Source organism: Carcharhinus amblyrhynchos, chromosome 29 (genome assembly GCF_965287045.1).
Source record: "Carcharhinus amblyrhynchos chromosome 29, sCarAmb.v2.hapA, whole genome shotgun sequence".
In the NCBI taxonomy this organism is placed as follows: domain Eukaryota; kingdom Metazoa; phylum Chordata; class Chondrichthyes; order Carcharhiniformes; family Carcharhinidae; genus Carcharhinus; species Carcharhinus amblyrhynchos.
In genome coordinates this window covers 33,633,546-33,645,779 of record NC_137352.1, presented here as the reverse complement: position 1 = coordinate 33,645,779, position 12,234 = coordinate 33,633,546, and the positions used below count along the sequence as shown (strand labels likewise).

The 12,234-nt window shown below is 42.6% G+C and overlaps 1 protein-coding gene across 3 annotated transcripts in view; it reads left to right on the top strand.

The window, feature by feature from the left end:
- arhgap32b (Rho GTPase activating protein 32b) overlaps nucleotides 1–12,234 on the top strand; it is a 529,550-nt gene that overhangs the window by 84,588 nt on the left and 432,728 nt on the right. Inside the window, exon 1 of one of the 3 annotated variants that reach the window (XM_080214855.1) lies at nucleotides 2,392–2,479. The exons of the other annotated variants lie outside the window; for them this stretch is intronic. The gene's annotated coding sequence lies outside the window, so the exon portion shown is untranslated. Of the gene's footprint in view, nucleotides 1–2,391; nucleotides 2,480–12,234 lie in introns of those variants that run through there. 3 annotated transcript variants of the gene reach the window in all.

Below are 12,234 nucleotides of genomic sequence, written 5' to 3'. Positions count from 1 at the left end.
TGCACAAGGAATGTTTGGTGGTCACTCCTGCTGATACTATCATGGATAGATGCATCTGTGATAAGTAGATTGTTGAAGGCAAGTGGACAGTATTCCATCACACTGCTGACTTGTGCCTTTATAGATGGTGGACAGACTTTGAGGAGTCAGGAGGTGGGTTACATGTTGCACGATTCGTAGCCTCTGACTGCTGTTATAGCCAGAGTATTTAGATGGTCGGCCAATTCAGTTTCTGGTCAGTGTTATTCCCAGAATGTTACTCTCTGAGACAGTGTTGATAAGGTATGATTCAGTGGGTATCATTATGTTGGGCTGTTGCTTGACTAGTCTGTGGGATGGCTCTCCTACTCTTCCTAACATCTAACAGGATGTTAAGAGGACTTTCAGGGTCCTGATAGCTGCTGTGAGGGTCTTGGCCTGAACCCCTCGTCAGTAGTGAAGTGTCCCCCCATATCATTAAGATTTTGGTAGGATCCTTGGTTTTGTTATTAGATTCTCTGTTGTTTAACCTTGTATTTACATAGGGAATACTGCACTGCTCTTCAGCTGTGGTGTTAAACAGAGGCTCCATTAACCCTCAAGTATAAAAGATCAAAGAAGGTAGGGGATTTATTTCAATACAACTGTAACTACATTATCAAAGACGCTTACTTAGCTGGGGAATGCTTTGGAATGCCGTCAGGCTGTGAAAGATGCTATATAATTGCAATTCTTTTATTTATGTGAAACTTTTAATGTATTATGTCACATTTCATAAGAACATAAGAAATAGGAGCAGGAGTAGGCCATCTAGCCCTTCGAGCCTGCCCCGCCATTCAGTAAGATCATGGCTGATCCGTCGTGTCTCAGTTCCACATTCCCGCCCTCTCCCCATAACCCTTAATCCCCTTGCCTATCAAAAACCTATCAACCCGCGTCTTAAATATATTTAGCGAGGCAGCCTCCACCACTCCAACGGGCAGAGAATTCTAGAGATTCACCACCCTTTGAGTGAAGAAGTTCCTCCTCAACTCTGTTCTAAACCACCCCCCCCCTTTATCTTGAGGCTGTGCCTTTCAAGTCAGAGAGGTGTGGAATAATCAGTGGCTGGAACAGGTTTCTCCTCATATAGGGAGTGAAGTGTCTTATTGAAATAGAGAGTTTCAATTGACCAGATGTACAGTTTGTAACTAAAGATATTTATTGTTGAAAATCCGTTTATCAATGTTTCTCTTGAAGATTGAGTTTTGGCCTTGGCGTTATGGTTAAGGCTCAGATTGGTTTTCAGTATTTTGTAGATTAGAAAAGGATGGGATACTTTGAGGCTGTATCGAGAGTGCAAAATGGAGCTGCTTGTGAGAAGTAGTTGCATGTAATTGATCCAGAGTTTTTCCAATACTTTAAAAGTTATATCAGAACAAGAAAGTGGTATCCAGAAACTGAATTTTTGCCTGCAGTTTCTCCTCCATTGCTGGGATACAGTTCCAAGACATTAGTAGTTCCTCGTCACGTTTTAGCCAAGTGCTCACTCTTCAACACTGAGTCTCAGCAAGCACTTTTATTGTTTATAGCTGAGATTGATCCTGTCTCACCCAGGTCTCCCCACAGCTACACATACAGCACAGATCTGTGGAATGGAGTCAGGAACAGGGACTCTGCCTGGTTATCTCTTTCCAGATCTGCATGTTGCAGCCACATGGAGCACCAAACTGTGGTGACTGTTGCTAGTTAATTGAATCTGGACTTTACTTAACAGCTCAGTTACTCCTTTTAACATTATAGAAGTCACAATTACATTCATTTAGATTTCAAAGTATTCACGATCTTCCCTGAACAGATGGGATGCAACAGTCAATTTTATTTTTATCCTGTTAAGTGTCTGGAAGGATGAGTGGCAGCTTCTTTAGGTGAGTAATTGACTCAACGTTGCATGCCTCTCAGATCTTCTCATGTAATGCCTATGATTGTGATTGTGACAGGAAGTTTGTATTGGAATCACAGGCATAGCTGTGTATTCTGCCACTATGTGGCATCATCGATTAGTGTTGTTTTGTGATGTTGCACAAGTCAGTGTGTCTGTAGCATTTTGCAATAACTGCAGCTTTAAGATGGATTGAAATCACTTAAGGATAAATGTATTAGAGTTTTTTGAGTTCTTTAATATTATGGGATCTGCCTGTGCAGCATGCCTTCAGTGATGCGGGTTCGGGTGCCGTAGCATTACTCTTCAAGCAGTGAGGTAAGTGCTGCTTGTGGATTAACTTTGTGTGTGTGTGTGTAACCAGGGAACAGAGTTGAAAGCTGCTTCCGGTTGGACTCTGGTGATGTAACTATGCAGTGTGTGCAGCCAAATGTGACAGTGAGGAGCTTTCGAGTATTGGATACACTAGAACTAGATTCAGGTACCGGGTGTGTAAGCTGTGTTGTACATGCTTCTACATAAAGAGAAGGTGCACAACATATTGTTTGTATTTGGATTGATGCAGCTTTGAATCCACTGGTATGTAATCAAGCTGGCTCCTGGGAGCAACCGAATGGAAGAAATGTTGTGTAGTGTGCCTTCCGTGCAGCATTATTGACTTCTGACTTTTGTTGCTCAGGTCGTTACATGTCCTTTTACTTCATGCTGATATGCTGACCAATATTTTTCTTGGCTGTAATAAGAAATGACAGAGAATGCAATTTACGCATGTGAGCTTGACTGGCTAGTTTGTCTTAAAGCTAATTGTTTGGTGGACTGTGAAACCAGTTTGAACAGGAGTGGAAGGAAAGCTCAGTGCACCATAACCAACATCTGATCTGCCTTGAAACTGTGCTGTTAACCAGACAAACTGCTTCCTTTGCAAATTACTTGCCAGTGTGTGTGTACAGCTGCTTCGAGCCTGAACATGTGCAGGAAATGCTGGAGATTTTGGCACTGCAGCAGGGATTTATCAGTCACATCTACGTCTCTCTGGGACCATCCTCAATCTAGGGTCTGTGCTGGTACAACTGTAGTAACTGGAATATTTACTTGAACTTAAGACTAAACAATTACACATTTGTTAAATAAATGCTGTGCTCAAAAATGAGGGTTTAGGTCACACCTTTGATCTTTGTTATTGTAAATACTGCTACATGCGGTGAGTAGGGATGATAAAACCTATTGAAGCTGTGAACTTCCTCTCCTAAGGATATTGGTGGTGAATAGCAGTTGTTATGATACATCGGACATTAATTCGTGGACCAGTTCTGGTCGCCTCATTACAGGAAGGATGTGGAAGCCATTGAAAGGGTGCAGAGGAGATTTACAAGGATGTTGCCTTTTGAGGATAGGTTGGGAGAGCTCGGCCTTTTCACCTTGGAGAGACGAAGGATGAGAGGTGACCTGATAGAGGTGTATAAGTTGTTGAGAGGTATTGATCGGGTGGATTCTGAGAGGCTTTTTCCCAGGGCTGAAATGGCTGCCACAGGTTTAGGGTGCTGGGGAGTAGGTACAGAGGAGATGTCAGGGTTAAGTTTTTCACTCAGAAGGTGGTGGGTACGAGGAATCGGCTGCTGGCGGTGGTGGCGGAGATGGATTTGATAGGGTTTTTTAAGAGACTTCTGGATGAGTACATGGGAGTTAGTAGGATTGAGGGTTATAGATAAGCCTAGTAGGTAGAGATATGTTCAGCGCAACTTGTGGGCCGAAGGGCCTGTTTGTGCTGTATTTTTCTATGTTCTATTAATATTAGTTTACATAGAACATAGAACACTACAGCACAAACAGGCCCTTCGGCCCACAAGTTGCGCCGATCACATCAATACCTACCAATCCATAGACCTATCTATAACCCCCAATCCCATTAAATCCCATATACTCATCCAGAAGTCTTTTAAAAGACCCCAGCGAATTCGCCTCCACCACCACTGACGGCAGCCGATTCCATTCACTCACCACCCTCTGAGTGAAAAACTTACCCCTAACATTACCTCTGTACTTGGTTCCCTGCACCTTAAATCTGTGTCCCCTCGTAGCGACCATTTCAAGCCAGGGAATTAGCCTCTGAGAATCCACCCTATCTATTCCTCTCAACATTTTATAAACCTCTATCAGGTCGCCTCTCAACCTACGCCTTTCCAGGGAGAAGAGTCCCACTCCCTCAACCTATCTTTATAAGGCATGCCTCCCAATCCAGGCAACATCCTTGTTAATCTCCTCTGTACCCTTTCAATAGCTTCCATGTCCTTCCTATAGTGAGGTGACCAGAACTGCGCACAGTACTCCAAGTGGGGCCTGACAAGGGACTTATAAAGTTGCAGCATTACCTCCCGACTCCTAAACTCAATCCCTCAATTAGTTTAATATTTTTTGGTGGTTGTGTCTTGAGGGTGTTATGTTTAAAATTAAAATGAGTTGGAACAGTAGCAGTGGCACCAAAAGTTTAAAAAGCTTCTTGGTGCATTGAAACGGTGGAAAGATTGTAGCTCAACAACCTTACCACCAACAAGTTCTACTTAAAAAGCTATAGTTACAGGAATAGGGATATGGCAGCCAGCTAGTAAGGAGCAGGCCTACCCTTGGACAGCACTCTGGCAGGTTGTGAGGTGTTGACACTGTGATCTTTGCAGTGCACAGATCAGTGATTCTCAAACCAACAACCCTGAAACGAGATGCTACTTTAGATTTATATTTGAGTCGAAGTATGGATTGTGGCATTCATTCATGGTTGGCACTGTGCTAGTCAGATATCCTGGTATCTTTAATTGTACTTGCAATAAAACCTTGTTGTTCATCCAGGGTCTCCACCACTATCTCCCAATTTTTTCTTCCACCCCCACCGTTCGCCTCCACCGTCACGCCCCCTTCCAATTTCCTGATGAACATAACTCATGATTGAATTCCAGTTAAAGCCTTTGCAGTCATGTTTGTTGCTGGGACCTTTTCACTTATTATTGTAATAAATCACTTATTACTGTAATAAATCATAGAATTGTGTAGCACACAAGAGGCTGTTTGGCCCATTGATTCCACTCTGACTCATTTGGAACACTTGAATTGCCACCTAATCCCATCTGTCATCACTTGGCCCACAGCACTGAATGTTATGATGTACCAAGTGCTCCTCCAGATACTTTTTAAAGGATGTGAGGCAGCCCATCTCTACCACCCTCCCAGGCAGCGCATTCCAGGCTGTCACCACCCTCTGGATTAAAAAGGTTTTCCTCACATCCCCCTTAAAATCCTCTGGTCCTCGCTTTGAATATATGTCCTCTAGTGACTGGCCCTTCAAGGGGAACAGCTGCTCCATATCAACTCTGCCCATGTCTCTCATAATCTTGTACACCTCGATTTTATAAAATGTATATATTAGAGTACTAACAGCATGAAACTAAAATGTTTTGAAAAGTGAAGCCATCTTTGAATGTTGATACCCCTTTGTTTCTGAAGGAGAGAGATGTGATGATACTGTGCCTTTAAGAAATGTATTTTAATTGTGTTTTTCTGCAGGATGTTTTTAGCAGTCCTTGACAATTTTTCAGTGCTGTTTTGTTAACAACCGGTATCCTCTGTTATTACGGAAGCAGTATAATTGATAGCATATTTGTTTTAATCTCAACTATTGCAGTGTTCTCCTGGGATTGCAGAGTAGAGTTTGACTGGGGTGATTGACAGGTCAGGTCATATGCCTGGAGACAGCTAAGCTTTTACAGAGAATTCCAGTTTAGTAGCTGTTTTCAGATTCTGTTTGGAGTTGAGAGTGGGCAGTTTCTCTTTTTTCCCCTCTCTTGAGTTGGATATTCTGATGTCTGAGTGTTGCTGTTTTGGAAGCTGCAGAGTTTCCTGCCGCTGAAGTCTGAAGACCGGAAACTGCTAGAGACTAGATTTACTTCTCTATTTTGCTGCCTTGAGGATATATCTTTCTCTGAAAGCTGCTGTTGGATTTTTGTCTATCGATGTTTGTGGATGTGCAACATGTTAGTTACAACAACAACCACTTCTGTTTATATGGCACCTTTGAGTGTCCCAAAATGCTTTGCAGAAGCATGATCTGATGAAGAAAGTGAAACCAAATGAAAAGAAAGGGGACAGAAAAGATGACCAAAAGTTGATAATGGTCAAACAGTCAATCACCTACACAAAGGTAAAATACTGAGTATTGAAATCTGAAATATAAACAGAAAATGCTAGAAAAACTGAGCATCTTTGGAGAGTTAACATTTTAGATGCAGGAGATGCTGGATGAAAGGTCATGGACTTGAAATGTTGGAATTTTTGTTTGTTTGAAGTGGTACAACTAGACACAGGTGAGATCACAAGTTTGCATCACTAAGTGGTGTGGGCTGTCCTCTATCACACTTTTGTGTCCTGCTGTACAATTCATGTCATGGCCCTCCAGAAGCGTACAAGAACATAAGTAATAGGAGCAAGAGTAATTCACGTGACATCCTGAGCCTGCTGTCCCAGTTAGTAACATTAAGTCTGATCATTGTGACCTTAACTGCATTTTCCTACACTTGTCTCCTCTGCAAATCAAAAATCTGTTTAACTCAACCTTGCATGTTTTCAATTACCCATTCTTCACTTCGAGAATCCAAAGATTAGAGATCTTCTGAGAGAAGAAATTACTCTTTGTCTCTATCTTAAATGGGAGACTCCTTATTTTGAAACCATGCCCCCTAGTTAAGCTTTCTCCACAGGAGGAAACATCCTTTCAGTATCTATCCAGTGAAGCTTTCTTTAACCTTGTGTTTCAATGAAATCACCTCTCATTCTGAACTCAAATGAATATAAGCCCAATCTGTGCCATCTTTCCTCATAAAATGACCCTTTCATCCCAAGGGATCAACCTAGTGTAGTTTCTCTGAACTGTGTCCATGGAATTATAACCCTCCTTAAACAGGCAGACTCAAGTAAGCAGTACACCAGGTATTGCCTTATCAGTGCCTTTTACAATTGCAGCAAGACTTCCCAATTTTTACACTCCATTTCCGTTGCAATAAAGGCCAGTATCTCAAAGTACTTACTGTACCAGCATGCTAATATTTTGTGATTCAAACAAATATATGAATTAGGAGCAGAAGTAGACCATTCTACCCCTCAAGCCTGCTCTGCCATTCAATAAGATCATAGCTAATCTGTTTTTGTGTGTGTGTGTGTGTGCCTAGATGCTTAGGCCTGCACCTTTAGAAATATTCAGTGACCCTGCCTCCACTACCCTCAAGCTGCACAGTCCTCTGAGACAAGATAATTCTCATCTCTATCCTAAAAGGGTGACTATTTATTTTTAAAATAGTACCCCAAGTTCTGGGACTTACCCACAAGAGGTAACAGTCTTTCCAGAAGGACTCCCAGGTCCTTCTGTACTGCAGCATTGTTTCTCTCTTTTTAAATAATCTGCTTTTCTATTCCCACTAAAATTAACAACCTCGCATTTCCCTACATTGCACTCCATTTCCAAGCTTTTGCTCACCTGCCAATTTTTAGCTCACTTGCTAATTTGATATCATACTTAAATTGCTTGATTAGTCATGAATAGCACATCTGTATCATAGATATATTCTTTCTGACTGGAATGTTTCTACTAAGAGTTTCCACTATTTCCCGCATTGACTAGAGAGTTCCAGTTGCTGCAACACTTTAGCTAACACTTCAACGTCCATGTGCATCATTAAATCTTACAAGGTTGGGTCTAATAATTGACCTTTCAATTGCATTGAGTAATTTGAACTGACCACATCCATAACAAGTCACCATAGTGAGCCATAAAATGAGACTATTGATTTGTCAGCCCCAGCTCTCGTTACTATGGGTGTGTTGATCCAGCAAGTTGCCTGTGGGGTTGTCCTTGTTGCTGCAGTGACAGTGTGAGCACCATTACAGGCTGCTCACCTCATCAATGTCAATGCATGGAATGGTAGGGCCTTCCTGCATTGATGGTGCTGCAGTCTGACGGTCAAAAGGAATGGTCAGTGATAATCATGTCCTTGAGGGGTGGCTGCCTCCATCTCATCATTGCATGTCTCAGCCCTTTCATGAGTCCTTGAACGTCTGAGGGAACCACTAGCTGGGGCACCTCTGGCATCTATTCCATGCATCTTTGTGCTATTAGTGCCAGTGACCAGTCAATGGTACAGAGTGAGTTATGAAATCTGTGCCTGTATTGTTCCTGCACTCACTCAGTATGATGCCATATGTGACTTTTTAAGAGATTGGTCACTCTGAGTTGATGAGCTCGTAACTGAGACATACTGGGCCATATATTATGAATGAACTGACCCAATCTCTGCTCACGACTCCACAGTGCCCCCAGAGAACTCTGGCATTCATCTCCTTTTGCTGCATCAGGACAGCAGATCTTGTGATTCCTATCCAAAGCTCTGCACCATTGTTCAGCTGAGCATGGCTGTGTCTTTCTTGCCCTGGGACTGTCTGACTTCCTCCATGTTGTATTGCTGAACCTGTCTCACCCATTCTAAATACATACGAGGCCGCACCCAAAATGAGGGTTATTGTGCAGCTGGAGAGTGGCTGACCGATATGAAGTTGCTGGCTTGATTGCTTCCATTTCCATTCAAGAGGACAACAATGTCATTTTTTTCTGCCTTGCTTTCCCTGCTCCACAACTGCTGGAGACATAAACTGGCTGAAAAAACTTACCTATTTCAATATTTGCTTAGGCAGATTTGCAGTGTTCCATTGCAAGTTTTTTTTATAGAAATGAATGAATCTGAGGAGGAGGGAACTGTAACCCCATCAGCTGGAGCTGGGAAGATATTTTCACTCTGTTGGACAGACGAACATCACACAAACACTAACTTCCTGACGAATCATCACTGTGCGAACATCAGGGGCCTCCTTCATTAACATTAGAATTGTTAGAAGGAACATTCCACCTTCTGAATGAATTCTCAAGTTGTGAGTTTATTTTTTCCTCACGGTCAAGTGCATGAGAATTGGGATTATATTGCCCTCTTTGACCACTGCCAGTGGGTTAGATGTGCGTTATTTCATTGTCAGCATTACTGCCTCCTCCGCAAGGGACTGTGGTTTGATACTTATTCGTTCAATAGTACTCCAGGGTTCAGATCTTTTTAATATTCTTGAGCTCTATGGGCCTTAGGTTGCTTAGCTCAGGGTTGAGCTAGTTATTACAGTATTAGAGTTGTGTAACTAAGCACTGCATTGTTTGCCAGCCTTCAGAAGCTGTATTGTACCCACTCCTGTCGTACCTGCGTTTTCAGGCTGACTGGCCTCCACCTGCCTCTCTGTGGGAAATGAGTGAGCTGCTGTCAGCCAACACCTCCAGAAGAACCTCTAGAAAGATGTCTCAAAATCACAAGGCTTCCCTTGCTCGGAAGCCTCTCTTCTGTTCTTCAGCTCCATGTCTGCAATAATTGGCTGCCACTAATCCTTCAGATCAGGCCCATGTCCCGCTCCCATTGCCTCACCCCCATTGCATCATCCCTCCTGCCATCACTGATTGGATGGTGATTGGGCCATCTGGCCACTAATTGGCTAGCCCACTGAAAATTGCATTGGCTGTCATGTGGAGTCAGGGCTTGGAAATGATCTTGATTCCAATTGAAAAATTATCTCTACTATATTTCCACTAATTGCTGAATGTTTCCATCATTTTATGTTTTTAAGTCAATCATTATGGAGTGATTTATTTCCTGCAGTGTTCCATGTATTTGATGCTGCATATCGTGGCCAGTTCCACCATCTCTTCTGCTGATATTTATACATTGTCTGCTGGACCTCGGCATGCAGAAGCTGTGAAAGAGTTCAGTTTCCTTGTTTGGAGATATCTTCAAAAGTGTGTTGGTGATGACACCATCCAGTGTGATTCATGGTCATGCAGACATGGAAACTGCAGCTTGGATTCCTGGTTTCTGCTGAGTTGTGTTATCTGGTTGGACCAGTTTAGTTAGTTTCAAGCATCTGGGCTAGGGATGGGAAAAGTTAGCCAGGGTTTCTTTCTACTGTTTACTCTCCAGTGACTCATTCTGGGGAATGAGAATGTGATAGTTTCTGTGATTGGTTGTTCTGCTGACTCAGGGCTCAACCTGCAGAATGTTGCTGCAGTTTGTAACATAACTCCTGGTTAATTTGCTAAAATTATTTTTCTTCTCAGCAAATCAATTTTTATTTGGAATGTGCAGCACATCTGTGAAATGTGCATCAGTTTTAGAGAAGGGGTAAAGTTCCCTGTCCTGTCTGAACACAGTTATATAGTGTTATATGCTGTTTTTCCAAATCTGAAATTTAGGCTGTGTTGATATTATACGAATATATGAATTAGGAGCAGGGTAGGCCATTCGGCTCCTTGAGCCTACTTTGCCATTAATAAATCGTGACTGATCTGATTGTCGCCTCAACTTCTTGTTCTGCCAACCCTCAATAACCTTTGACTCTTGTTCATTCAGAATCTAACTACCTCTGCCTTAAAGCTATTAATTGACCCTGTTTCCATTGCTCTTTGGAGTTGCAAAAATTCGTCACCCTTGGAAAAAATTTATTCTCATCTTCCCAGGCCCCGTTTTTTTACTGTTTTGATCTCTCCCGCAGAAACATCTCAGAATTCATGTGTTTTAATACAATTACCTCTCAATCTTCTACACTCGAGAGGACAAATGACTAGTCTGTACAGCCTTTATAGAATCATAGAATACTACAGTGCAGAAAGAAGCCATTTGACCCACTGAGTCTGTGCTGACCACAATTCCACCCAGGCCTATCCCCATAACCCCATGTATTTACCCTGACCAGTTCCCCTGGCAATTTAGCATAGCCAGTCCACCTAACCCGCACATCTTTTGGACTATGGAAGGAAACTGGAGCATCTGGAGGAAACCCACACAGACACGGGGAGAATGTGCAAATTCCACATAGACAGGGACCCAAGCCAGGAATCAAACCCAGGACCCTGGTGCTGTGAGGCAGCAGTGCTAACCACTGTGCCACTCCTAAATGGAATCATTTACTCGTAAGAAAACCCCCAATCCAGGTATTAAGTCAAGGGAACCTTCTCTGAACTGCTTCTAACACACTGCTATTCTTTTCAAATGAGACCAAAACTGTACAAAGTGCTTTAGATGTTGTCTCACCAACTGTTCAACTGCAACAAAACAGCTCTACTTTTATATTCCATTCCCCCTGCAATAAATGACAACATTCCATTTACTTTGCTAATCACAGACTGTACCTGCACATTAGCTTTACCTGATAGTACTGAAAGAAATAGGGGCTGGATTGTGCTTTCTGTTTGATCACATTTTGCAATCTGTTGAAATCACATCATCACCGAGCTCTCATCCAAATGAATGAGGCAGAATTGCAGACCTGAACAAAAGCACAAAACTTTGCCCAGTGCCCTAATGAACATTTTACCCATTTTTTTCATGAACTCCCTTCACTGATAAACTGTCAGACATCATCCTGTCTCTGTTCATCCCTCGCCTCCACACGCTACAGTCATCTCTCAAATCGTGCAAAGATCATCTGTTGATTCCTAGAGTCTGCTCACACGTTGCTTTACAAGTAATGAGCTGCAGCCTCCTCCCCACCCACGCTCGTACCTTGGGAGTAATAAGCCAGTCAGCTGAATCCTAAATCGTTGGCATTCTTTTGATTCTGAGCCAGTTAAAGTATGTTCTGTGGAACAGGAATTGAGGACCAGTAACACACTTTAACCCCTGAAATGTCAGAACTCTGCTTTAAAAATAAAGTTTTGCCAACAACAGGCAGTGCTGGAGACCTGTGTCTTTACTGGGAATGTAAGCAGTGATATATACAGGATCTCCTGGATAATAGAGTCATATCATTAACCAAACCTTAGCCACAGCCCAGGATTGTGACCATAACTATCACCTCACAGGATATTGATATAAATTATATGCAATTAATCCAAGGAATGGACCGAGGAAGGAGTACCTATTTGTCTCTCTTTCTCCTTTACCTCCTCATCTGCCAATTTTGTATAGCCCTTTCCATCTTGGAGTACAATCATGGATCGTATACTTCTATAGTGCAGAAAGAGGCCATTCGGTCCATCAAGTTTGCACCAAACACAGTCCCACCCAGGCCCTATTCTCATAGCCCCATATATTTACATTATTTAGTCCCCCTGACACTAAGGGGCAAGTTAGCATGGCTAACTGGAGTTCTATGAGGATGTGCCTAGGGCGGTGGATAGAGGAGAGCCGGTGGATGTGGTCTTTCTTGATTTTCAGAAGGCGTTTGACAAGGTACCTCACAAGAGGTTATTGCAGAAGGTAAGGGGGCATGGA